Source organism: Dama dama, chromosome 14, assembly GCF_033118175.1.
Source record: "Dama dama isolate Ldn47 chromosome 14, ASM3311817v1, whole genome shotgun sequence".
Classification (NCBI taxonomy): Eukaryota; Metazoa; Chordata; class Mammalia; order Artiodactyla; family Cervidae; genus Dama; species Dama dama.
This window is the reverse complement of record NC_083694.1, coordinates 25,679,127-25,706,475: the sequence shown is the minus strand read 5'-3', so window position 1 is coordinate 25,706,475 and position 27,349 is coordinate 25,679,127. Positions and strand designations below refer to the sequence as shown.

Genomic DNA, 27,349 nt, shown 5'->3' with positions numbered 1-27,349 from the left:
CACTCCAGTACTCTTGCCTAAATCCCATGGACACAGGAGCCTGGTGGGCTACAGTCCAAAGGGTCCCAAAGACTGGGTGGGACAGTACTGGGTGACTGAGCACACACACAGGCAAAGAAAAGAAGACAATAATAATAGCATATGCTATCTCCAGCAATGGCATATTTACTGAGCCAGGCACAGTTTTGAGTTCTGTGTCAGTTATCAATATATCATCTCTAGCTCTGAATCACCTTTTCAACATATGTTCTGGGATAAACAAGAATTCCTCTGAATATTTCTCTTTTATATTGAACACGATATTCAGTTTTCTCCGTAGAGAGCGCTCGAGAATTGCCGCTGAAGCAAAGGGATTTCCTGCTCTTTGTTACAGAAACTGGGGACAGTGGTACAGGTATGAGTTCATTCAACAGACCCTTTTCCAACCACAGGGCCTAAACTGGTCCCTCTGTGACTTTACAACCTCAGTTAAGCAAAGCCTTTTCACAGCCCCTTCAACAGGGAAACCATGGATCCCCAGAGCCCAGGAGCTCTGAAAGGCTCCTCTCCCTGCTGAGGTCCACACTCCCGTTGCATGCCCACGTCACTGGCTGTTGGTAGCCAGCTTGCATTCCCGAGGGTGCCTATTGCTTGCCCATCAGCTCCAGTCTGGCCAACCTAGTGAACTTCTCTGCTACTCAGTGGGCTAACTCACATCTCCAGTGGGGATCTGAGCCCTTTCCACATTTGTCCTTCCTGCCTCCATCAGCCCTAGGGAGCCATGCAGATTTTCCTGACATCATAGATTACTCTTTGATCATGGTTAATACATTTTATATCAACTTGGCCAGTTTAGCATACTGTGTGATCTCTATCTCCTGAATGGACCCAGATCACTTCAAGTACTTTACATCTATCAACTCGCTTACTTTTTGTAACAATCTTGTGCATGGAATATTATTACTAACCTTATTTTTCAAATGAAGAAAGTTTGTGAGATTAGACAACTCACACAGCAACTGAGGTTTTAATTTTAATGTTAAAAAATTAATTTTTAATCTGAACACTCAGAAGCAAATGTTCTCTTAATATTTTATGTAGGATATAGAAGAAAATTTTAGAAAACTTCTACTTGAGTTTCTCAAGGAAACAAGAAAACATAAGCCTTTCTGAACTAGGAACGGTGAACCATAAAAAGTAGACACTATAGGCAGTAAAAAGCAAAATTACTACTGCAGAAAACAAACTGATTTGACAGTCTAACTCAAACCGGTCTTCAGGAATGCAGAGGAAAAAGGTGAAAATGAGAGAGAACATGTCAGAAATCCAACTCAAAGAACTGAAGGCAAGCCTACAAAAAGTCTTCCTAAGGAAATAACAAAAATGATGGGATCAGAAGTACTCAGCAGAGATTCTACTAAGAAGACATTGAGACACATCTATTATTCATTGAAAAATTTGGGGGAATTATTATTATATGGTCTCCTCCAAACTCCCAGAGCACTTTCTTTTCACTGTGGCATTTGCTGTATTCTGTCTTGAATATGGTAAGAATGCTAGAATTTCACTGAAAGAACAGGTTTCAAACCTAGGTCCTTTCACTTATCTGTGTGAGTCTAACAAGTCTCAACCCCTGGGTCTCAGTTTTATATCTACCTTATAGTATATCTTACATCTACCTAGTTTCTCTACCTTAAATTTGTATTGGGTTATGCAAATAAGAACGAAAATACGTGAAACTATGTAGAAAATGACCCCTGAAACTGAATCTTTATTTCTCTTTGTGAACCTAAATATTTAAGGATAAAAGTCATATTTATTTTCTTTATGTCTTCTGCAGTACCTACTAACTGCTGGCACTCTATCAATATTTATTAAGCATATTTAATTTAAAACACAGTCCAGGGTAATAATACCTAAATTTATCCAGCTGTCACAAAAAGAACATTGGATTCCATTCAGAATATTAAATAAAGCACAGGTGAAGAGAACTATTGTCTTTATAAACAGAAACAAAATTCATGTATTATTGCTACTTGTTTTAAGCTGAATGTTTATAAAGTAGTGAATATTAAGCCATTTTCATTTGGATAGAAAATTTTGATGATTTTCTCCATTCTATGTTATAATTGAAACATTTTACATCAATATACTATAACTCACTACTAAACTCTAATGCAGAATGTGATTTGCAACAGTTTGTTTTCACAAAGAAAAATTGGTTCAAAATGACAGAAGAAAATTACAGCAATTAGCATAACCATCCAAAGCAATACTTTCTAAGTATATAAGATGACTAGTATATTCAGTAGACACATGCAATAATTTGGATTCAAAAACATATCAACTTTCATCAGAAACCTTTAATTCCTAAATTAAATTGAGTTCTAAAAATCCGTATTTATTTGAGAAAAAATAGAAGAAATTATTTCTCTAAGCCATATTAAAAGTTAATGTTAACAAAATAAAGAGCTGGTAACATGCTACTGATATTGGTAACAGAGATCACCCCTAGATTATTCATCCAAGTCCACAATGTCCCCAAAGTTTGAATTTGTATCTACCTGTGTAAGAATGTCCTCTCAAGTTACCAGACAGATTCTCCTCTGAATTGAGTTCATAAACAGTTCCCAGAGTGACCTGCTCAACCATGAATCTCATAGACTTGGAAATTGAATCTGGGGAAAGCCTTTTGAGGAACTAAACCCTGGGAGCCATCTCAAGATTTCCATTTCACAGTCTACAGTAGGGGCTCATCTCTGTTTCTCCAGTTTTGCAACTTCACTCTTTTTACACTGGCTTGTATATTCAAGGCTCATGTGATGCTCAAATCCATCTGTATTAGTGATTCTTTTCTTTCACACACTTCATTTATACACTTTAGTCTCATTGGGCAACATAAATCCTTCTTGACAGTACGCAAGTAGGCAATATATTCAAATTCAGAAGAACCAAGAGAAAAGGGCAGAATTTGAAAAAGTTTCTTCTCAGACTCATTACATTGATCTTGCCTTAGGGAATTTAAATGGCTCTGGTCTCTGATCTATGTTTTAGCTAAAATAATCGTTTTGCTACCCCACTGGAAACAGGTAGGCAGGAGCTTAGGTGACTTGAGTTCTTAAAAAATCCTACTGTAGTCTCTTTCCAATTAGAGATAATTTCCTCTCAAACTGATTCACTTATGCTGCTTAATTTTCTGTTCTTTGAGCCAGTGTTGCTAATTTGCATCAAGTTACTTAAGATAACAGATTAACCTTCCTGCTTTCAACAACTTTCAAAACGTAGTCCCTGAGTATAACTTGCCATGAATTATTATTTTGACTGTCTTTACCTGTAAAGAGATCAGAAGTGGATTTCCAAAGGACATATATGATTAAATTTGAATAATGCATTAGTTTGTCTGATTACAATTACAATACCCCCTGAAAGCTAACCAGTTTTGATTATGGGTGTGGAAGTATATGAGTGAAGCAAGTTGTGGAAAATAACAAGCCATAATGTTGCAGTTTGGGCCACTGCCTTGGGAAACCAGCTATGAGGCCCCAGCATACCCCATGGGGAGAGAATATAGGGAAGGGGGAGAAATTTGGAAGCCCAACGTTACTTAATCTGAAGGACTCAGAACAAGTTCTAGTCAATGGAGTCATATTACCTCATCTACCTTTTAGCATTTCAAGTACCACTGTTCTCGGTGCATTTGAGGTTCTTACTTCATCACAAGAAAGAATTCAGAGACTAACCGGGAAGGTTAAGAAAGTACAGTGAGAATTTATTTCAGCAAGAATACACTTTCAGAGGGAGAGCAGACAGACAGGTGAGGACCTGCTACTCTGGGTTTCTTTGACAAGCTGGTTATGAAAGTGAAAATGGTTATGTGGGGCATACAGATGAAGGGGTGGAATCTTCACAGGGGAAGGAGGAATTTGGGGGTCATATTCCTTGATTTTCATCTCAGTTCCATCTTCTAGAGGGGAGGAAAGATTTTTGTCCTTATTTAGCTTAGATAAGAGGTGTCATGTTTTCATTGCATGATGGGTACTTTTTATCTGCAAGACTAATTTTATTGTAATGAGATATAATGAGCAACAGGTTACATTCAGACACAGGAAGTTCCCGCCTTTTCTCACTTTTCTTTGTCCGCTTCCTTGACACTTATCACCCGAAAGGTGCAGTTTCTTGTCAGTCTGGAGGCTCCTGCTTTTCTTTTTCCTCCCAAGGACATCCACTGTTTAAAGATGCATGGCTTCTTGCCACCTGGCCCCAGCCCACATTTCTCTGCTCAGATCTAGCTACCTGCATGCTGCTACACTCCCATCCTCTTCAGCCATCTTGGACACATTATTATGAATATGGTGCCAAGTCTCTGCTGTACCAGGCCTCTGACTCTTCTCTCTATGGTCACCACAGAGCAGAAAACAAATAGCTTTCCATTAAAATTAGAGCCCACTTCCACCAGGGTACTTCCCTGGTGGTCCAGTGGTTAAGACTCCTGGCTTTCACTGTGGAGGGGCACAGGTTCTATCTCTGGTCTGGGAACTGAGATTCTGCATGCCTCAGGGCACAGCTCTCAAACCCCTCCACCCCAAATTAGAGCTCATCTTATAGTGCTTTGGCTTCCCTGGTGGGTTAGATGGTAAAGAATCTGCCTGCAATGCAGGAGACCCAGGTTCGATCCCTGGGTCAGGAAGGTCCCCTAGAGAAGGGCATGGCAATCCACTCCAGTATTCTTGCCTGGAGAATTTCATGGAGAGAGGAGCCTGATGGTTTACAGTCCATGGGGTTGAAAAGTGCTGGACACAACTGAGTGACAAACACAAACTCTAACTACAGTGCTTTGCTCATTAAGAATGTTAAAACAGAGTGGCTACCATACTTGGTGCTGTGTAATAGGGTATTTGGCCTTTTCCAGAGATAGCGGGGTCCTGGGAAGTAACCGCTATCACTTGGAATTTCCTAATGAGTGTCTTTTCATTTATGGTGGGCCCCTGGGAAAAACTTGATAGTTTATGATAATGAGATAACTCAAGGTGGGGTGGATGAGAGCATCAATTCTTCAGCACTCAACCTTCTTTATGGTCCAACTCTCACATCCATACATGACTATTGGAAAGACCATAGCTTGGACTATATGGACTTCTGTTGGCAAAGTAATGTCTCTGCTTTTTAATATGCTGTCTAGGTTTGTCATAGCTTTTCTTTCAACGAGCAAGTGTCTTTTAATCTCATGGCTGCAGTCACCATCTGCAGAGATTTTGGAGCCCAACAAAATAGTCTGTCATTGTTCCCATTGTTTCTGCATCTATTTGCCATGAAGTAATGGGACCAGATACCATGATCTTAGTTTTTTGATATACATAGTCACTAATACCTCAGTCACATACCTCAGTCACTAATAAAAATAGTTATATGAACATTTGTAAATATTATGAACCCCAAATTGGAACACATAAATGGATGAAGCAAATATTAATAGACTAATGGAAAAAATAGACAGTAATTAAATCATATTGGAGACTGCAATATTCTTACTTTCATCAGTGGACAGATAACCCAGACAGAAGGTCAGTATGGAAATGGTAGAACTATGCTTTTTTTCTAATTAAAGTATAGTTGATTTTATAATGTTCTGTTAGTTTCAGAATATGTATATATTCTTTTTCAGGCTTTTTTCCATTATGGGTTATTACAAGATGTTAAGTATAATTCCCTGGGCTATCTAATAGGTCTTTGTTGTTTAACTATTTTATATATAGTAGTGTTCATCTGTTAATCCCAACTCCTAACTTATCCCTCTACCCCTCCTTTCCCCTTTGGTAATCATAAGTTTATTTTCTGTCTGTTAGTCTATTTCTGTTTTGTAAATAAGTTCATTTGCACCATTTTTTAGAGTCCACATATAAGTGATATCATATGATATTTGTTTTTCTCTAACTTACTTCACTAGTATGATACTTTTGAGTCAGTCCATGTTGCTACAAATGGTATTATTTCATTCTTTTTTGTGGCTGAGTAGTATTCCACTGTGGGGTGTGTGTGTGTGTGTGTGTGTGTGTGTGTGTGTGTGTGTGTGCACCACATCTTCTTTATCCATTCATCTGTTGATGGACATTTAGGTTGCTTTCATATCTTGGCTATTATAAATAGTTCTGCAATGAAGATTGAAGTGCATGTATTTTTTTTTTAATTAGAGGTTTTCTCTTTTCCATATTTATGTCCAGGAGTGAGGTTACTAGTTCATATGGTAAGTCTCTTTTTAGTTTTTTAAGGAACCTCCATACTGTTCTCCATAGTGTCTGTATCAATTTTCAGTCCCACCAACAGTGTAGGAGGGTTCCGTTTTCTACACGCCATCTCTAGCATTTATTGTTTTAGAGTTTTTGCTGATGTCCATTCTGACTAGTATGAGGTGATACTTCATTATAGTTTTGATTTGCATTTCTCCAATAATAGTTATGTTGAGCATCTTTTCATGTGCCTATTGGCCATCTATGTGTCATGTTTGGAGAAATGTCTCTTTAGACCTTCTGCCTATTTTTTTATTGTTTTTTTTTAATTGAGCTTTATAAACTGTATGTTTTGGAAATTAATCCCTTGTAATTCACATCATCTGCAAATATTTTCTGTCAGCCTGTAAGTTGTCTTTTTGTTGTGTTTATGGTTTCATTTGCTGTACAAAAGTTTTTATGTTTGATTGGGGTCCCTTTTGCCTATTTTTGGTTTTATTTCTGATACTGTAGGAGACCAATCCAAAAAATTGCTGTGATTTATGTCAAAGAATGGTCTGCCTGTTTTCCTCTAGAAGTGTTTTAGTATCTGATATCACATTTAGGTCTTTAATCCTAATTTAAGTAATATCCTTCTTGATTTAAAACTATACTACCAAGCTATAGTAGTCAAAGATGTATGATACTAGGACAAAGATACACACATAGATCACTGAACAGAATAGAGAGCCCAGAAATGAACCCACACACGTACAGTCAATTAATCTATGACAAAGGAGACAAGACTACACAATGGGGAAAGAACAGTCTCTAAAAAGTGGTGTTGGGAAAACTGGACTGTTTCAATCAAGAGAATTAAACTGGACCACTTTAAATCACCATATATACAAACAGAGTCAGTATGGATTAAAAGAAAATCCATTTAAGAAAATCTAAACAGTAAACTCTTTGATGTTGATCTTCATAATACATTTTGGATCTGTCTCCTAGGCAAGGGCAATGAAAGCAAAAATAAACAAATGAGATCACATTAAACTAAAAAGCCTTTGCACGATAAAGGGAAACTTCAAGAAAATGAAAAGGCAGCCAGCTGAATGGGAGAAGATATTTGCAAATGCTATATCCAATAACAGATTACTATGCAAAAATATATTAAAAGCTCATTATAACTCAGTGTTAAAAAACTGCAAACAATCCAATTTAAAAATGGACAGAGGACCTAAACACGCATTTTTCCAAAGAAGTCATGCAAATTTCCAACAGACACCTGAAAAGATACTCAATATCGCTAAACATCACTGCAAATAAAATCACAGAGAGAGATCAATTCCATATTTGTCAGAATGGCTTTCATCTAAAAGACAAAAGATAGCAAGTGTTGGTGAGGATGTGGAGAAAAGAGAACACTTGTGCACTCTTGGTGGAAATGTAAATTGATGCCGCCATGATGGAAAGCAGTATGGAGATTCATCAAAAAAAGTTAAAAATAAGAGTACCATGTGTGCTGTGTGCTCAGTCATTCAGTCGTGTCCAACTCTTTGCAACCCCATGGACTGTAGCCCACCAGGCTCCTCTGTCCTTGGAATTTTCCAGGCAAAAATACTGGAGTGGGTTCCAATTTCCTACTCTAGGAGATTGTCCTGACACAGGGATCCTACCCACATCTCCAGCATCTCCCACATTGGCAGGCAGATTCTTCCCCACTGCACCACCATATAGTTCAGCAATTCCACTTCTGGGTATTTACCTAAAGAAAACAAAAACAGTAATTAGAAAAGATGCATGCATCTCTACATTCATTGCAGCCTTTTTCATATAGCAAAGTCTTGGAAGCAACCTAAGTGTTTTTCAGTAAATGAATGGATAAAGAAGATGTGAGACAGATATCTATATGTAATGGAATATTAGTAGCCATCTAAAAGAAGGAAACCTTGCCATTTGTGACAACATGGGTAGATCTACAAGGAATTATGCTGAATGAAATAGGTCATACAGAGAAAGATGAATACCGGAATATTCAGAACAAAACAAACAGAACAAATACAGACTGATAGAGAACAAAGTGGTTACCAGATGAGAGGAGTTTGAGGGTTGAGTGAATAGATGAAGGAGATAAGTACAATATTTAAGGTATAAAATAAATATGTTACAGAGATTAATATAAAGCATAAGGAATATGGTCACATTCTAGTGATTTTGCACGGTGACATTAGATGGTAATTATCTCTAATGTAGGGTTTCCCTGGTGGCTAAGATGGTAAAGAATTTGCCTGCAATGCAGGAGGCTGGATTCAATCCTTGGGTCAGGAAGACCCCTGGAGAAGGGAATGGTTATCCACTCCAGTACTCTTGCCAGGAGAATTCCATGGACAGAGGAGTCCTGTAGGCTACAGTCCTGTAGTCCTGTAGTCCTTGGGGAATGTATTTCAATGTTGGATCACTGTGTTGTTTACCTGATACTAATGTAATAGTGTACACCAACTATGTTTTAATTTAAAAAGTCAGGCTGTGAATACTGTCACAGATGTTAGATGCACTTCTCCATATTCCCTCTGACCAAACCTCTATTTCTCTGTGGAGGCTTCCTCAGGCACCCCCATAAACTGCCTGGTTCAGGGCATTCCCCTAAGGACTAGGATTTAATGCCTTCAGAGGCATCCCTCAGTCAGCCTGAGCCTCCTGCCAGTAGATAAAAATCCAACTATGTAGTCCTTTAATGGTATACTCTTGAGGTACATCTACACAGCTCCTTAGCTGGCCCCTGGTAGGACTGATTGAGTTACCTACAGTGGTAATTATGCAGTGATGTACCCATAATGAAACTGAAAGTTCAACATAAAATCTTGCTAAAATGATGACTGTCGCTCTATCTAGGAAATGGTGTCTTTCTTTAACACTGTATTTATATCTCTTGGTGTGTGCAACAGTTTGTAGCATAAATCATACTGAAAAGAAAAAAGCCACCTTGTCTTTTCAGGAGTCTTTGAATTCTGGAATACAATTTGTGTATAATTATTAAACCTCTCCTCTGATAATAGTTGCTGCATAACTTGCCTCAGTGTTTGAACTTCCCAATCCACCAGCAATGTGGGAGACCTGGGTTTGATCCCTGGGTTGTGAAGATCCCCTGGAGAAGGGAACGGCTACCCAGTCCAGTATTCTGGCCTGGAGAATCCCATGCACTGTATAGTCCATGGGGTCGCAAACAGTCGGACACAACTGAGCAACTTTCACTTTCACTTTGGTATAGTTGCTGCATAACTTGCCTCACTGTTAAGTAGGCTATTGTTTTCCAATAGTAGATTGCATTTAAAAATACCTGAGAAGCTTTAAAAATATAAATTTCTGGGCCTTTACTTTTAATTACAAAATTCATCTCTCTGTGAGGGTGTTGTGTGTGTGTGTATGTGTGTGTGCATGTAAATCCTTCAGGTGATTTTGATGCACAGTCCAGTTCGGGAACTGCACAGAAGTTGAGTATAATTCTTGCATCTCTCACCGTTAAAGGAGGGGGATTACAAAAGGCAGGGTGGAAAGACAGAAAGTGTGGGAGTGGAGGTTTATACTATGTAGTAATTGAGACATTAGAATTTTACAGCTACATAATAAAAATGATTTCATGACAGTATCAAAGCCTGTATCCAGGATCACTGAGATGTCTCAGTTTGGTCCTTCTTTATTACAGCTTATAATTTAAATGCTAAGGGCAGAAGCCACTTAGATATAAAGTATTATCCTTGAATATCTTTTATGTAAATGTAACCTTTAGGTGAGGAAGGAGGAGAGACAATATAATTAGTGAATCAAATGCAGATAATCAGCACCTCCTGTAGTATTGGCAGATAATTACAAGGCTGGGATTCTTGAAACTTGATATTTGGGCAAGGAAATAAGGAAAACATCTGCAACTCATTCTGCAAAGTAAAAATGGGGTTCTCTTGAGTCTGTTTTCAACACAACATTAAATAGCAGATACTAAACCAACTCCCCCCCTACAAAAAAAATCTTCTGAAACTGTAAAACTAGAAATCATGTGCAAAAAAAAAATCTCTTCTCACTTGGTATCTATTTCATGAACTAATTTTTAAAATGAGGTTTTTACAACCTTTCATCGAACTTTTAAGAATATATTAAATTTTCTAATGCCATAAAACACCTTTGCAATTTAATCTGTCAACCAGTCCAATTTCCATCAACCCCTCCATACACAACAATGTTGACACTATGGTGGAGACGATTTGTTTCTAGGACTCTTTCATCTTCAAACCCTTTGTGAAGTTTCTGTAAGACATGTGGCTCTGTAAGAGCTATGGCTCACTGCATCACTTGCTTCTGCTTCTGCTGCTGCTAAGTCGCTTCAGTCATGTCAGACTCTGTGCGACCCCATAGATGGCAGCCCACCAGGCCCCTGCATCACCTGGGACATGTTTAATAAATGAATAAACAAACAAGTGAATGAATGCGTGCATGCTGCACACACCCTTACATTCTGATATTCCAAATTGGCCTTTGCCAACATATTCTCACATTCCACAATAGAGTTGTCAAATATTCATCAAACATAGCCTATGCAAGGCTATCAAAGACAGACAATGCTGGACATTGGTTAAGGTGGTGAAAAACAGATTTTATTCAATAACTACTCTCAGTCTGGGAAGGAACTGAACTCTATTCTAATGTGTCCAAAAATGACTGGGAATTTTAAAAGGAATATGAGAGAGTAAGGGGCTTCCTTGAAGGCTCAGCAGATAAAGAATCCACTTGCAAGGCAGGAGACTTTCAATCCCTGGATCAGGAAGATCCCCTGGAGGAGGAAACAGCAACCCCCTCCAGTATTCTCGCTTGAAAAATTCCATGGACAGAGGAGCCTGGTGGGATTAGGTCCCATTAGGTCATTAGGTCCATTAGGTCCCATTAGGTCCCATTAGGTCAAAAGTCCATTAGGTCACAAAAGTACTTCAGTGTAATTGTGATAAGGCCAGCCACATGGAGTATTCTAAACCTGAGTTTTCCATCAACTAATCTCAATACTGGTCTACCAAGGAAGAATACTTGGTAGAATTATAGATGAAAATCATCTCATTTAAATTATGTTTATTGGAGTAGAGGCTTTTTTGCTTTCAGAGCATCTCTACTATCAGATAATATTCATCCAAGTTACAAACTAATCAAATAGTTCTTGTAGTTTTGCCTTTCTCCATCATTAACTAGTTTATGAAGTGCTCACTGGAGCATTTTTGCTTGTTACTTTTTATTGAGGTATAATTGATTTACACTACTTTATGTTTCAAGAGCTTACCACTTTTAAAGATTATATACCAGTTATGATTGTTAAAACATTGGTTATATTCCCTGTGTTGTAAAATGCGCCCTTGTAGCTTATTTTAGCACTATTAGTACAATTTAGTAATAATTTGTACCTCCTAATCCCCCATCTCTGTCTTGCCACCCCCCCCTTCCCTTGCCCCACTGGTAACCACTTTGGATATGTACCCAGGAGTGTAATTGTTGTATCATACAACTGTTCTATTTTTAGTTTTTCTAAGGAACCTCCATACTGTTTTCCACTGTGGCTGTACCAATTTACATACCCACCAACAGTGTTCAGGGGTTCCCATTTCTGCATATCCTCACCAGCATTTGTTATTTGTATTCTTTTAGATGATAGCCATTTTAACAGGTGATATCTCATTGCAGTTTTGGTATTCATTTCTCTGATGATTGATGATGTTGAGCATCTTTTTATGTGCCAGTTGGCCATCCGTATGTCTTCTTTGGGAAAATATCTATTCAAGTGTTCTGCCCATTTGTTAAATCAGTTTCTTTATTTTCTTCATACTGAGTTATATAAGTTGTTTATATATTTTGAAAATTAACTAAAAATTAAATTATTAGTTATATTGTTTGCAAATATTTTCTCCCACTCAGTAGGTTATCCTTCCATTTTGCCAATGATTTCCTTTGCTATAAAAACCTTTAAGTTTAACCAGGTCCCATTTGTATATTTTGCTTCTGTTTCCTTTACCTTAGGAGATAGATGCAAAAAAAATATTGCCACTATTTATGTCAAAGAGTGTTCTGCCTGTATTTTCTTCTTGGAGTTTTATGGTTTATGGCCTCACATTTAGCTCTTTAATCCACTTTGAGGTTACCTATGCGTATGGTGTTTATAAATTGTTTTAATTTTATTCTTTTACATGCAGCTGTATAGTTTTCCCAGCACTGCTTATTAAAGAGACCACCTTTTCTCCATTGCATACTCTTGGCTCCTTTGTCAAGATTGATTGACCATAAACCTGTGGGTTTATTTCTGGACTCTCTATTCTGTTCAGTTTATCTATGTAGGAGGCATCCTATGCATCACTTCAGTGTACTCCTCTTTGGGGGTGCCCCCTATGTAGGCTGCATGGGTCCTTCTGTTATAATGGCTGACTACTGCAGGTGGTCTGGTTAACTTGGTTGGCCCTCTGTCCAGTTGCTTGCCAGGTCCTGTCCAGTGGAGGTTATCAGCCACTGGTTGGCAAGATAGGATCATCAGGCAGCTGACTGCAGAACGCTGGGAATCTCTGAAGCTAGTCCTGGCTCACTGGTGGGCAAAGTTGGGATCCTGGTGATCCTGAAGCCGGTGCCCACCCACCAGTGGGTAAAAAGAGGTTCTGGGGCTACTGCCAGCCCACTGGTGGTAACAGCCAGATCCTAGGGTCTGATTGTCAGGCCCAGGAGTCCCAGAGCTGGTGGTGGGTCACTGGATCACTGGTGGATGGCCCTGATTCCTGACACATCTGGCTGAGTGGTCAGTTTGGGGTGTCCCAAAGCTTTTGTCTCCCCACTGGTGGGTGAGGCTTAAAGGCCTCAGAATCAACACTTCTAGCATTCTGATTCTAGCAAGTGATTTTTAGACTATTATAATGTTTATTGCGATGTTCCCAGATTGTTTCAAATACTTTATATTCATGATTCCTGTAATCCTCATAGCAACTCTAGATGGTCAAGTTATCTCCACTTCACAGATGGGAAACTGAGGCATAGTTTCTCTTGGCCAGGCTCACAAGGCTCACATAGGGGAGGAAAAATTTGTTTCTGTCAACCCTCTGAGGGTCCCTAACTAGATCTGAGCATTAAACTGAAAGACAGATTGATAGGAGAAAAGCAAACAACTATCACGCATATTTTACATGGCCCAGGATGCTTCAGAAGGAAGTGAAGACCCAAGAAGCAGTTAAAATTGAGGGGGTTTATGGTAGATTTTCTACAGAGTAGAAAAGTTGTGGAAAGATACAGTCAAGCAAGAAGTATGAGCTAAGAATGGTAAACTGGGGGGAAGAGCAAGCTTTTTGGCTTCTTCTTAGTGTTCCTCCATCTTCAAGATAAATACTCCTTTCCTCCAGGCATAGGGAGGACACCTCTCACATGAGGGTTTCATGACCTGCTGCAGGGAAGAAGGATGGGGGAGATCAGAGAGACCTTCCTGCTTCTACCACCCTCTCAAGCTCCTTCAGCTTAAGTTATGAGTATGCCATGGTGCCCTATTTGGGGGTAGCATGACCTGAACCCCCTCACTAGTAAATGATGAATAAGCACACAAACCCAGAAATCTCACTCAGACTCTGATCTCCAATCATTTTCTATGGTCATGCTACCACTTTTGGATGACGAGAGGCCAAATCAGGAGGTCGCAATACACTTCCACACAAGGCCTTAAGCTGTGTTTCCCTCTAGATGCAGCCTGAAGCAAATGGATTGGTATTTTGGTTATTCCCAGTAATAAACAGTTACTCTTTCTTAGTATTGAAACATCTAAGCCAGGATAATATCAAGACTCCACACTCACTCGGTTTGTATTTTCTCCATTTCCAAGTTTGGTCCAACCTCAAGCACAAGGTCTGCTGAAGGGTAGGAATGGGAGGGATGGAGACAAGGTGGCGAGGACAGATGCGGTGCTTTCTTATCGGTACTGTAATCTGGGGCTGGGGCCTTTTGTGTGACTGGGGGCCCGTCACTGTCTCATGAGATTTGCTTCCTTGCCAACCCCTCTCCCATCCACCCCTCCCGCCCCCACACACTCGCTCACTGGACACTGGGAGCCTCCAACTGCAATCTCCTGGTGCAGCTGAAGCCTGCTCCCTCAGCTACTCATTGTTGCCCCCACCAGCTCTGGTTTCTATATTCTTTGGCATAGCTCTAGCTTTTCTCCACTGAGAAATCCTAACACCTAGCAGGATACTCTCTTGGGCCTGGTTCTTTTTTTTTTTTTTTTTTTTTTTAATTTTTTTTTTTTTATTATTATTATTATTTTTTTCCAGTGGGTTTTGTCATACATTGATATGAATCAGCCATGGATTTACATGTATTCCCAATCCCGATCCCCCCTCCCACCTCCCTCTCCACCCGATTCCTCTGGGTCTTCCCAGTGCACCAGGCCGGAGCACTTGTCTCGTGCATCCCTCCTGGGCTGGTGATCTGTTTCACCATAGATAGTATACATGCTGTTCTTTTGAAATATCCCACCCTCACATTCTCCCACAAAGTTCAAAAGTCTGTTCTGTATTTCTGTGTCTCTTTTTCTGTTCTGAATATAGGGTTATCGTTATCACCTTTCTAAATTCCATATACATGTGTCAGTATGCTGTAATGTTCTTTATCTTTCTGGCTTACTTCACTCTGTATAATGGGCTCCAGCTTCATCCATCTCATTAGGACTGGTTCAAATGAATTCTTTTTAATGGCTGAGTAATATTCCATGGTGTATATGTACCACAGCTTCCTTATCCATTCATCTGCTGATGGGCATCTAGGTTGCTTCCATGTCCTGGCTATTATAAACAGTGCTGCGATGAACATTGGGGTGCACGTGTCTCTTTCAGATCTGGTTTCCTCAGTGTGTATGCCCAGAAGTGGGATTGCTGGGTCATATGGCAGTTCTATTTCCAGTTTTTTAAGAAATCTCCACACTGTTTTCCATAGCGGCTGTACTAGTTTGCATTCCCACCAACAGTGTAAGAGGGTTCCCTTTTCTCCACACCCTCTCCAGCATTTATTGCTTGTAGACTTTTGGATAGCAGCCATCCTGGCTGGCGTGTAATGGTACCTCATTGTGGTTTTGATTTGCATTTCTCTAATAATGAGTGATGTTGAGCATCTTTTCATGTGTTTGTTAGCCATCTGTATGTCTTCTTTGGAGAAGTGTCTGTTTAGTTCTTTGGCCCATTTTTTGATTGGGTCATTTATTTTTCTGGAATTGAGCTGCAGGAGTTGCTTGTATATTTTTGAGATTAATCCTTTGTCTGTTTCTTCATTTGCTATTATTTTCTCCCAATCTGAGGGCTGTCTTTTCACCTTACTTATAGTTTCCTTTGTAGTGCAAAAGCTTTTAAGTTTCATTAGGTCCCATTTGTTTAGTTTTGCTTTTATTTCCAATATTCTGGGAGGTGGGTCATAGAGGATCTTGCTTTGATTTATGTCAGAGAGTGTTTTGCCTATGTTCTCCTCTAGGAGTTTTATAGTTTCTGGTCTTACATTTAGATCTTTAATCCATTTTGAGTTTATTTTTGTGTATGGTGTTAGAAAGTGTTCTAGTTTCATTCTTTTACAAGTGGTTGACCAGTTTTCCCAGCACCACTTGTTAAAGAGGTTGTCTTTTTTCCATTGTATATCCTTGCCTCCTTTGTCAAAGATATAGAAGGCTCACGGCCAGTTTCCCTGAGAACCATCCATCTTTGCCTCTCCAGTAGGAAAGTGCAGCTCACCCTGCATGGTTCTGTTCTCTCTAGCTGTAACCTCTCATCTTTATATTTTTTCTAGGTACGAATCACATAAAAGTCCCCGCATACTCCAGGGGACATGACTGAGCTCTCTAAGTGATCCTTTATAGCTTCCGTCACTTTTCTAAAGAAATCATTACTCTCCAGGCTCTTCAACTTTCTCCTACCTCGTTAGGCTGGGATGTGGGCTAAGATTGACAGAACGATTTTCACAGGCACTTACCCTGACCTGTAAAAGTGGTCTACAGCAGTGCTACCTAAAACTACCACAAATCTATGAAGATCTAAGTGAGGAAATTGAGAGTGTTAGAAACATTTTTGGCAATCTGACATTGTTGCAATATCCAAGAGCATGATTTTGTAATTTCCAATAGTATCTATCCACAGTGGAGTAAATGGTTCTTCACCAATAGATTGAACAGTTACATCATATCTTAGGATATGCGATACTTTTCCCCCGTTGTTTTGTTTCTTAACCTTTGTGGCCTCTGCTGAAACTAACAAACTAGGAAAAGTCTTAATTTAACGTCCTGTTACAGTAAAGATTAAAAATAATTGTTTTATTCAGATTGGATATGACTAATATGCCTAATATGACTAATAGGCAAATACTTGATTTTTCTCATTCGCCATAATAAAAGAGGAGTTCTAAAAGTCCAGGCTACTCTGACAAGGCTCCCCCTGTCCTACTTATGTGTTCAGGGGTGCTGGTGCTTCTAAATCATCTCTGGAAGCCAGTATAACTTGGTTCTAGGTGTCTAGGTGTGCCAGCTGAGGAAGTGCATAGCTTCTGATAAATAGCTGCCTTGCAAACTATGTGGTTGTGTATCCTAGCTCCTAAGTAGATTGTTGTGAAAATTCAGCTTTGAGCTGTCTGTTCTCCCTTCCTGAACATGGCCATGGAGGCTGCAGACATCCAGCTGTAGAAACTGGCTAGGGCTGCTCAGAAGTTCTGGGGGAGGTGACGATGGTGCTTAGGGCCAACTCAGCAATTAAGCTGGTCCATATGGATTTCGAGGAGGCAAAGTAATGCCCACTCCTACAAAGCAGTGCTCAGGCTGGCCCACTGCTCCACCAGCTCCTAAGAAGCAGTTCCTCCAGGATAGGCTGGTCCCCACCAGTCCTTAGACCCCAAATTCTGGTGTCTAGAGTGACTGTCAAGGTCAATCAGCTTGTCCAGTTCACATGCAGAGCCACATCCCAGGGCACAAGCCAGCCCTGCATGCACTGAGTCAGGACTGGTACCAGCAGCTGACACCTCATAGCACAGGACCACCGTGATTGTCTCCCTATCGTCCACCCAGGTCTAGGACATTACCTGGAGTTGCCCTCAGAGATTCTCAGGGAGTTTCGGAAACCCATCTGCAACATGCTATTATTCACTGGTTCTCCAACTTAGAATCCTCTGCAAGTTGGAATCCCAAAAATAGTAATGCCTATTTCCCATCTCCAAATATTCTGATTTAATTGCTCTAGTGTGCATCCTGAGCATCAAGAGCTTTCAGAGCTCCCCAGGCAATTCCAAAGTGCAGCAGGGTGTGAAAGCAATCAGTATGGTTGGTAGCCCCTCTCAATGAAGAAGAGAATAAAATTACAATACACTGTGGGCTCTAGGGGGCATTTCCTTTGGAAGGGTTCCTCTCAAACACAGAGTTCTTCCTGAGGTTTTTCTTTTTTTTTTTTTTTTTTGCAGTTTAAAAAGCTTCTAGTGCCAGTTCATAAACATCTTCATTTACTATTGGTGATTACATGTGAATAATATGTTTATACTGTTCTTTATGGAAAACAATTTCAACGAGTCAACTCTGAGAACACGACAGGCAACCCTCACCCTGAGCCCCTCAGTGTCCTTCCCTGGACAGCAAGAAGCCCCCTCCTCTGTCTCAGGGCTGCCTAACTTCCCCGCTTCCCCCACTGTGGCTCTTGGGCAAAGCATCCTCTTTGACCACTAGTCCTCCTCGGACAAGTTCTGGTCCAGGGGGTAAACCATGAACATCACATCTGGTCGAGAGGGGACACAGGGATGGCCTGGACGCACAATCTCAAAGCCCAAGAAGCTGAAGGTCTTCAGGAGTGGAGCTCTGTCTTCCCGGCCCTTCCTGAAGCAGATGAAGATGTAGTTCACTTTCATCTTCTCTTCAGCAAACTCTAGCAGTGCTAACAATCCTTCTTTGCTCCCATCAGCTAATAATCCATCTGGAATTTCTACAAACAGGCTCTGGCTGGACAGGACTGCATCCCAGGAAGAGACCTTCACCTCGGTGACCTCATGCTGGAAGTGGACGATGTGAGGCTTTCCATCATTCACAGGGAGGTCCTGGGTCACAGTGAGCTTCTCGTCCTTATATATTAGAGCTGAGAGAGAAGGATCCCTGCCGCCCCCTCGCCCACCGGGGATCTTCAACAGTGGGTGAGGGGCATCAGGAGCACCACAGAGGCCCCGGAACAATGTGCCTGCAGCACTGGAGCTGGGGACAGTTACTCAAAGGCAAAATACTACTGTCCTGGGTGTTTATCATCCTCGGCGGCTCTGCTCAGGGTGGGAGGAGGCGGCGCAGGGAGTGGGTAGGTGGATGAGTGGGTGGGTGTGGGATCGCGGCGTGGGGTCGATCTCTGCGGGATAAGTCCCTGTCAGGCCGCGGGCCCAGAAGCCCTCCTCCTGCCTCAGCGAGCGCCTGCCTCCAACTGAGGTTTTTCCTACCCACAGTTTTGGAGCTTAGCTCAGAAGAAGGCAACACGAAGCCGCTCCTGGAAGCCTAGCATTACTGTACTCCCAGCATTTTACACTGATGAACTGGGGGCTGGGATCACTGCATTCTCCTGCCGTGGCTAAGAAAGTAATAACAACACTAATTATAATTGTAATTGCTTTTAAAAGATAAAATAATGTTCTCTGGAGAGTGTTCCAGCTCAGTAAAAATGCCAGCAGCATAGAATACAAACTGTGAAGACTGTAAATCTAGGAACAGCCAGAAGTTTTATTTTCATAGTTCTTGAAAACTGCATAGCTTTTGCAAAATCTGAAATTATTCCCAAGAATCACATACATTTAATTATTTGAAGTTAACTCTGGCTACTTTTCCAATTATTTTTAAGGGGAAAAAAAAATAGAAAAAGCATGTATTAAGGAGAAATGTGTGATTATAATGCAGTAGCTAAAAGGGCCTTCTATCAGTACAGAGAATGTTTGAAATGAAAGGTAGATTCTGGGCTTGCTCTTAAAAAATTCACTCCAAAGCTATACTCAAAAATAACTTACTTTGTGCCCCTCTAAAGTCTATCCCTCTGTCTTTCTTTCTCCCCCAAAATATACATATGGATATACTTATTACACTTTCATACATATGCTTGGCAATGAAAAGGTGATTTGTGTAATGTTTAAATTTATGGAAAGCAGCATGATGCTCTAGAAAGAGCCTGAGGTTTTGGAGTCCTACAGAACTGGCTTTGAATTCTGCCTTTACTGCAATCTAAGTGTGACTTTGAACAACTCATTTAAACTCAGAATCTCCATTTTCTGTAAAATAGGAATATTCTCACTTTTCTCACAGCACCTTGCATGGCTGGGAGGAGTGGAGAAAGAACTAAAACTGAGGAACATCTGTGATATTAGATGAATCTTGGTTCCTTTCCATCCCTTCCCTTCAATTCATTCAACTGAAAACCAAAACTACCCATCTCCCCCTCTCTTGGTACTGTCTCCATTAACATGTGTGTGTGCTAAGTCACTTAAGTTGTGTCCGACTCTTTGCGACCCCTTGGACTGCAGCCTGCCGGTCCCCTTGGTCCGTGGAATTCTCCAGGCAAGAATACTGTAGTGGGTTGCTGTGCCCTCCTCCAGGTTACATTAACATAACTTTACTCTTGTATTACTTTGATTAGCACAAGTTTACTCTTCCAGGATATTCTTGCCCAAGCAAATAACCTGATTGTTTGTTATAGGAACTTCCCAAGAGGCTCCTCAGTTCTTCAATAGAAAGCATCAGCAGATGGTTTGTGGCCTAAGATTTCCTGGCTTCAATATCTTCGCCTTGCTATTTCCACCAATGCTAAACCATGAGAGACTCAATATACAAATGGAGAATGGCCAGATCTCATATAAAAACACAATTCTGACCCATAATCTGTAGCAGCCAGCCCAGGAAACCAACTCATTTTCAACAATAATCAACCCAGGAGGCCAACCTACTATGTACAAATCAGACTTATAAAAAGTCGGATCACTATTTCTAGCAAACAGTCCAGGCATCCAAACAATAACTCCTGCAACAATTGGCCTCAAGCAGCCAGAACTTGATTGATAATTGCCAACTTTCAAATTTCTGTGCCCACTTCCAACTTGGGACTAACTGAACAAGAACCCAAATATGTATCACACAGTCATATAGGATACCTTGCATCCAGTCTGCCTGCATATAACTTCTGCATGTCAATAGCCCCCATGAGGAGATACATACATTCCCTCTTTTCTGCTATGAAGTTTGACCTCTCCTCCTATGCCAAATATAAGTGATGATGGCATGCTCCCTTGCTCTGAATAAACACTCTTTGCCTCTTCTCATTTGGATGATCTTCATTGATTTCCACAGGCTTCCCCAGTGGCTCAGCTGGTAAAGAACCCATCTGCCAATGCAGGAGAAACAAGAGACATGGGTTCCACTCCTGGGTCTGGAAGGTCCCCTGGAGAAGGAAATGGCAACCTGCACCAGCATTCTTGCCTGGAAAATCTCATAGACAGAGGAGCCTGGCAGGCTACAGTCCATGGGGTCGCAAAGAGTCAGACACAACTCAGTGACTGAGCACACATTTATTTTCACAACTGTGAAAATATATTGTGATCCTTTGTCATTGTTTAGTCTTGTCCAACTCTTTGCGACCCCATAGACTGCAGACTGACAAGCTCCTCTGTCCTTGAAATTTCCCAGGCAAGAATACTGGAGTGGGTTGCCATTTTCTTCTCCGAGGGATCTTCCCGACTCAGAGATCAAACCCGGGTCTCCCGCTTTGTAGATGGATTTTTTACTACTGAGGCACCTGGGAAGCTGCTTTGTGATGCAAACCTAATTAAGGCCATGTCAGGAAGTGAATATTTTCATATTTCTACATAGTTATGGATTTTTGAGCAAATTTTACTGGATTCTGGGTTAAAAGACAAGTCTTGGAATTTAAAGGGAAGTTGAATGCCAGAGAACTCCAGAAAGACTTACCTCTCTGGAGACACATGTTTACATTTCAAAGGAGGATAAAACCCAGACTTGGAGACATTCCAGGGTTGTTAGCCCCAAGAGGCTTGTCTATGTATCCCCTTGGAGACCTTCATTTACATTCCAAGAGAGAACTTCCTCTTCTCCCAGGGAGATTTTGTGTATAGGAGGAAGATTAAGTTTCTCTCCCTCACTCAGAAGGGGAGTCAGGTTGCTGTGCATTTGTCCTGTGGAAAGAGCCAGATTTATGAGTTTGGGATTCCTCTCCTGTGGGGTAAGAATCTCCTTTGTACACACAGGCCCAACCATCTGGTTGTCTCTGCCTTACCCCAGAAGAGGGAAGAATGAAGGCTGAGGAACTAATGTATTTCTGTAAGCAAATAACAATCATCCCTGATCCAGACACCTAATGCTTTCAGGATAACATAGATAAAGATATTAAAACTTATCAGGACCCCCTTTCCCCAAGTTGAAAGACTTGCCTTGCCTTAAAGTGAAAGTTTAAGTTAAAGTTAAAATTACTTTGTCAACAAAGGTCGATCTATTCAAGGCTATGGTTTTTCCGGTAGTCAAGTGTGGATGTGAGAGTTGGACTATAAAGAAAGCTGAGCGCAGGAGAATTGGTGTTTTTGAATTGTGGTGTTGGAAAAGACTCTGGAGAGTCCCTTGGACTGCAAGGAGATCCAACCAGTCCATCCTAAAGGAGATCAGTCCTGGGTGTTCATTGGAAGGACTGATGTTGAAGCTGAAACTCCAATACTTTGGCCACCTGATGCTGACTCATTTGAAAAGACCCTGATGCTGGGAAAGATGGAGGGCAAGAGGAGAAGGGGACGACAGAGGATGAGATGGCTGGATGGCATCACTGACTCAATGGACATAAGTTTGGGTAAACTCCAAGAGTTGGTGATGGACAGGGAGGCCTGGCGTGCTGCAGTCCATGGGGTCACAAAGAGTCAGACATGACTGAGCGACTGAACTGAACTGAACTGAAAGTGAAAGTTGATCAGTTGTGTCTGACTCTTTGCAATCCCATGTACTATACAGTCCAGGGAATTCTCCAGGCCAGACTACTGGAGTGGATAGCCTTTCCCTTCTCAAGGGGATCTTCCCAACCCAGGGATAGAACCCAGGTCTCCCACATTGCAGGTGGATTACCAGCTGAGCCAGGGGAAGCTCTGCCTTGCCTTAAACCAAATTTCAAATCCTCGGTAAATTCCAATCTTTTTTTCCCTTCAGAAACCCTACTGTCAAGGCTGTGTTCTCCCTTAGTGCAGTAAACAATAAACTCAGCTTTGTCTTATCAGTGAGTTGTGTTGATGATAGTTGTATAGTCAGCATTTGATACACACAATATTTATTAAGCATCTACTATATGCCAGGAACTGATCTAAGCACTTGGGCTACATCAGTCAACAAAACTAATAAAAGGACGAGCCCTCATGAGCTTGCATTCCAATAGAGTGAGATACACAACAAACATAACAAGACCTGCAAACAGGAAGAGCAAAGGGCATTTCTCTCACCATCCACGTCTACAAAGATTAACCTGCTGCAGTCCCTGACTGACAATGCACTCAGTACTTCAGAGAGAGGAAACCAAAGACTATAACAAGATGCTCTGTGCTTAGGACGAATAGGTCTTCAGGTAGATGCATTTCAGGAAGAATTTTAATGAACCCCACTTCTTGCATCTTCCCATACATAGAAAAGCATAATAATCACTAACCAGAGATCTCTGTTAGGGAAAACCCTGACTGAAACTGCCCACCCTGGCCAGGCCTGATAGTAACTACTTGCATGAGTTATCTTACAAGAGGAAGTCCTGGTCAGGAACACAGAACTAATAAGCCATCTCCAACTGGAAGAATTTGAGAAAAGTCAAAAGGAAACACGAGATGCTAGTCTACATGTCCTCCCAGAATCCTCCTCACTGGAATCTGACTAACAATGGGTACACCACCAGGAAGGACTCTGAGTCAGAATGATTGGCCAGAGACAACCTAGAAATTAATCCCATGACCATAAAACCTGCGACTATGAGTCACATGGCAGAGCAGTCCTCTTGGATTCCCTTACCCTCCTGCTCTTTGCCTGGGCTCCCCTTTCCAATAAAGTTTCTTGCTCTGTCAGCACATGTGTCTCCTTGGACAGTTCATTTCCAAGTGTAAGACAAGAGTCTACTTTCCGTCCCTGAGAGGGACCCCCTTCTGCAACATATTTGTTCTTAGTGATTAGCAGTAATTTTTATAGAGATGTATGCTTGACTGCATGCAAACCACCCTTACCTCCAGGGCAATTCATCAGAGCCCTCTGAGAGGCTGTCTCCCAGTCTACAATCCTCAGTAAGACCATGAATAAAACTTAACTCACAGCTTTCACATTGAGCATTTTTCTTTCAGTTGACAGGTGAATTACACAGAATATGGAAGGTGATAAAGTATCATGGTGTCATAACAGAAGATTAAGAGTGCCTGCAGAGGAGGAGGAGGAGAAGGAGGTAGAATGAAGCAATATGTGATTGAGCAAAAGTTTTGTAGGGAAAGAAAAATAATTTTCCCTTTACCTTTCCAGATTCTTGACTAATACTTCCCTGTAATAAAAGACAAATTCACAGGAGGAAAAAAAAACAAAAAACAAAAACTTAACAACATGTATAACTCTTGGATACATGGTAGGTAACCAGGAAAACTGAGTAATTCTGAAACAGCCCAAGCCATTACCTTAAATACCACTTACAGCTAAACACAAAAGAAGATGATGGGACTGTTATGGGGAAACTCAGTTATCAGGCAAAGCACAGTAATCAAGGATATGGTTGTTCTGTAGATTTAAGTCACTGCCTTCTTCATTGACAAGGATTGCTAGAGATTTAGTAATTCTCCTCTTCTAGCTACAGAGATGGACACACTTACCAATGGACATTTCCCCTATACATGTGACTTCTATTCAATTTTCAGAGCTTTTTCCATGTCTGCTGTTTCTTTAAAATTGCCAGCTCAGGATAATCCTTATGCCAGTGAAGCATAATTTGGGGTGACATACTCCCCTTCAGCTTGAAAGAAGTAAGAGAGCTAGCCAGACGGACATCTGGAAGAGAGCTTTCAGGCAGAAGGAACAGCTGAAGTCTGTGTGAACTGAAAGTATACTGTGTACCAGACCTCCCAAAGCATTCACTCGCTTACTAGAGTTGCAAGTGATTCCAAAACACTCCTTTTAACTCTGCCTTGAAAGAAATTTGTCTGTTTCCATATCTCCATCGCATTTGCAATTCAGTTCCCAAAGAGACATGCAGAGCTGTAACTATCTATACCCGAAAAAAAGGAATTAATAAATTATGTCTGACATTTTCAGACAGATGGTTCTTTACAAGGATTAAACTTCAAGGTGCTTAGGAAATGAAGTATTTTATAAGATTTGCTGAAAACAACAACAACAAAAAGCCATAAGTTAAGGCCAAAGTTTTAATAGCAAAAAAACAAAGATGTTGAAATGTCTTTGTAAGTCCTCTTTCAACACATGAATAAAAGCAGATTTCAGTGTTTAAAACACAATCAGACATTGTTGCTGAATGTTAAAATGTTTTTGCTTTGGTAGTTTTTATTTTATTAAATTAATAAAAGCTAAATCATGGTCATAACATAAACAGGCAGAGAGTACATACCCTAGAACAGTGCCAAGTAATAAATAAGAACAGTCCTGCCTTTGGGCAATTCACAGCCTCCAGAGAGACACATATGGATAAATAATTGCAATGTAAACGGTAGAAGGGCCATTCATCAGAGTGTTGATGAAGCTCACAGAGAAAGGGATATAGGAACTGATATTTGAAAAACTACAATAGAAAACACAGTGCTAGCTATGTGTCAGGCATAACTCTAAGTGCTTTATAGCTAGTATTAATAGCTCCCTTTATCTGAATCATGCTGCTATGACACAGGATTGTTATGTCCATCCCCATCTAGGCAATCTGCTTCAACCTCCAGACTAGAGAATCCTGCTGCTAGATTGTTTGGGGCAACAAACACCAAGAGGTCATGGAGGAATTATTGAGTAACTTGAGGTGTGCCATTGGAGCTGGATGCTTTGGCCAAATGATTAACTGTGATCTTACAAAGTGACCTCAAACTTTCTACTCTTAGGATTTCTTTGGGTCATGGCTGTGTCTTCAGACCCACTCCCACAAAGGGCTCTGTGTATTTCCCAACAAGGAAAGAGCAGGGGAAGGCCAACAGGGATAAAAATCCCTCACACTCATATGACTCTTTCATATACAGGTCCACTTTTTTAAAAAGTGTGCAGGGTGAGAGTTGTGATTCAAGTTATAATTGGGGCAAAATGACTATAGCCTGGGAGACAGCATTTCAGATAGCTCTGAGAAACTGCTCCATAGAGCTACGTGGGAAGGTCAGTATATTAGGTGATTTTGCTGAACAAGGAATGTGCACAAGCAAGCACATATTTTTTGCAGAAGTCTTCGGTTAATCTCATGAAGGTTACTGCTAGTCATGGGGAGTAGTCATCACTATGAAAGATTTTAGTGCTTTTCTAGATATGAGGAAATATAAGAATTGGGCTCATGAAATCAACTCCTGAAAATATCTAGCCAAGAATTGGGCTCATGAAATCAACTCCTGAAAATATCTAGCCATCTGAAGAACTGTTTTGCTCGTTTTCCCAGATCAAAAAGTGCCTCATTTCTACTCTCCACCCTGAATTCCTTTCAGGAGGTGTTAAAAATCAGCAGCTGCACAGGATTTAATCCTTGTGGAGTTAGATCAGTTCAGTTCAGTTCAGTCATTCAGTTTTGTCTGACTCTTTGCAACCCAATGGACTGCAGCACACCAGGCCTCCCTGGCTATCACCAGCTCCCAGAGTTTACTCAAACTCATGTCCATTTAGTCAGTGATGCCACCCATCCATCTCATCCTCTGTCATCCCCTTCTCCCGCCTTCAATCTTTCCCAGCATCAGAATCTTTTCAAATGAGTCAGTTCTTTGCATCAGGTGGCCAAAGTATTGGACTTTCAGCTTCAGCTTCAACTTCAGTCCTTCCAATGAATATTCAGGACTGATTTCCTTTAAGATGGACTGGTTGGATCTCCTCACAGTCCAAGGGACTCTCAAGAGTCTTATCCAACACCACAGTTCAAAAGCATCAATTCTTTGGCACTCAGCTTTCTTTATAGTCCAACTCTCACAAGCATACATGACTACTGGAAAAACCATAGCTTTTGACTAGACAGGCCTTTGTTGGCAAAGTAATGTCTCTGCTTTTTAATATGCTGTCTAGGTTGCTCCTTCTTCCAAGGAGCAAGCGTCTTTTAATTTCATGGCTTCAGTCACAATCGGTCATGATTTTGGAGCCCCAAAAAACGAAGTCTGTCACTATTTCCACTGTTTCCCCATCTATTTGCTGTGAAGTGGAGGTAGATGGCAAGTGACAATTTACAGATTGGCATATCGTATCACCCAGATGACTGCCACAGGGTTCTCTACTTTTGTGCCTCCTTTCTAGAGTCTGATCAACCTTCCAAAAATATTGTGGAGGAGGAAAAATTTTCCTTGATCTGCTTACGTTCTCTGTGTCTGAAATTTTTTTTTATTTATATTAATAATATTGTATTCATTTTAGGTGCACAATATAATGGGGATTCCCATGTGGAGCTAGTTGTAAAGAACCCGCCTGCCAGTTCAAGAGACATAAGACACACAAGTTCTATCCCTTGCCCTGGAGGAGGGCAAGGCAACCCACTCCAGTATTCTTGCCTGGAAAATCCCATGGACAGAAGAGTCAGGCAGGCTATAGTCCATCGGGTTGCACAGAGTCAGACATGAATGAAGCAGCTTAGAACCCAAACACACATACAACCATGATTACATATATCATATCACATATATATATATGTATACACACACACACACATTGTGAAATGGTTACCACAGTGAGTCTAATTAACATCTTTCACCACACATAGTTACAATTTTTTTTTTGTCATGAGAAATTTTAGGATTTACTTTCTTAGCAGCTTTCAGATATACAATACAGTATTGTTAACTGTAATCACCATACTCTATATTACATCCTGGGACTTATTTATCTTATAATTGGAAGCTCATACCTTTTAACTACCTTCACCCCTTTCACAATCACCACCTGCCACCTCTCACCTTTGACAATC

General features: G+C 40.7%; 1 pseudogene; it reads right to left on the bottom strand.

The window, feature by feature from the left end:
- Window positions 1–17,679: 17,679 nt before the first annotated feature.
- Window positions 17,680–18,637, bottom strand: LOC133069591 (ornithine decarboxylase antizyme 2-like; annotated as a pseudogene).
- Window positions 18,638–27,349: the final 8,712 nt, after the last annotated feature.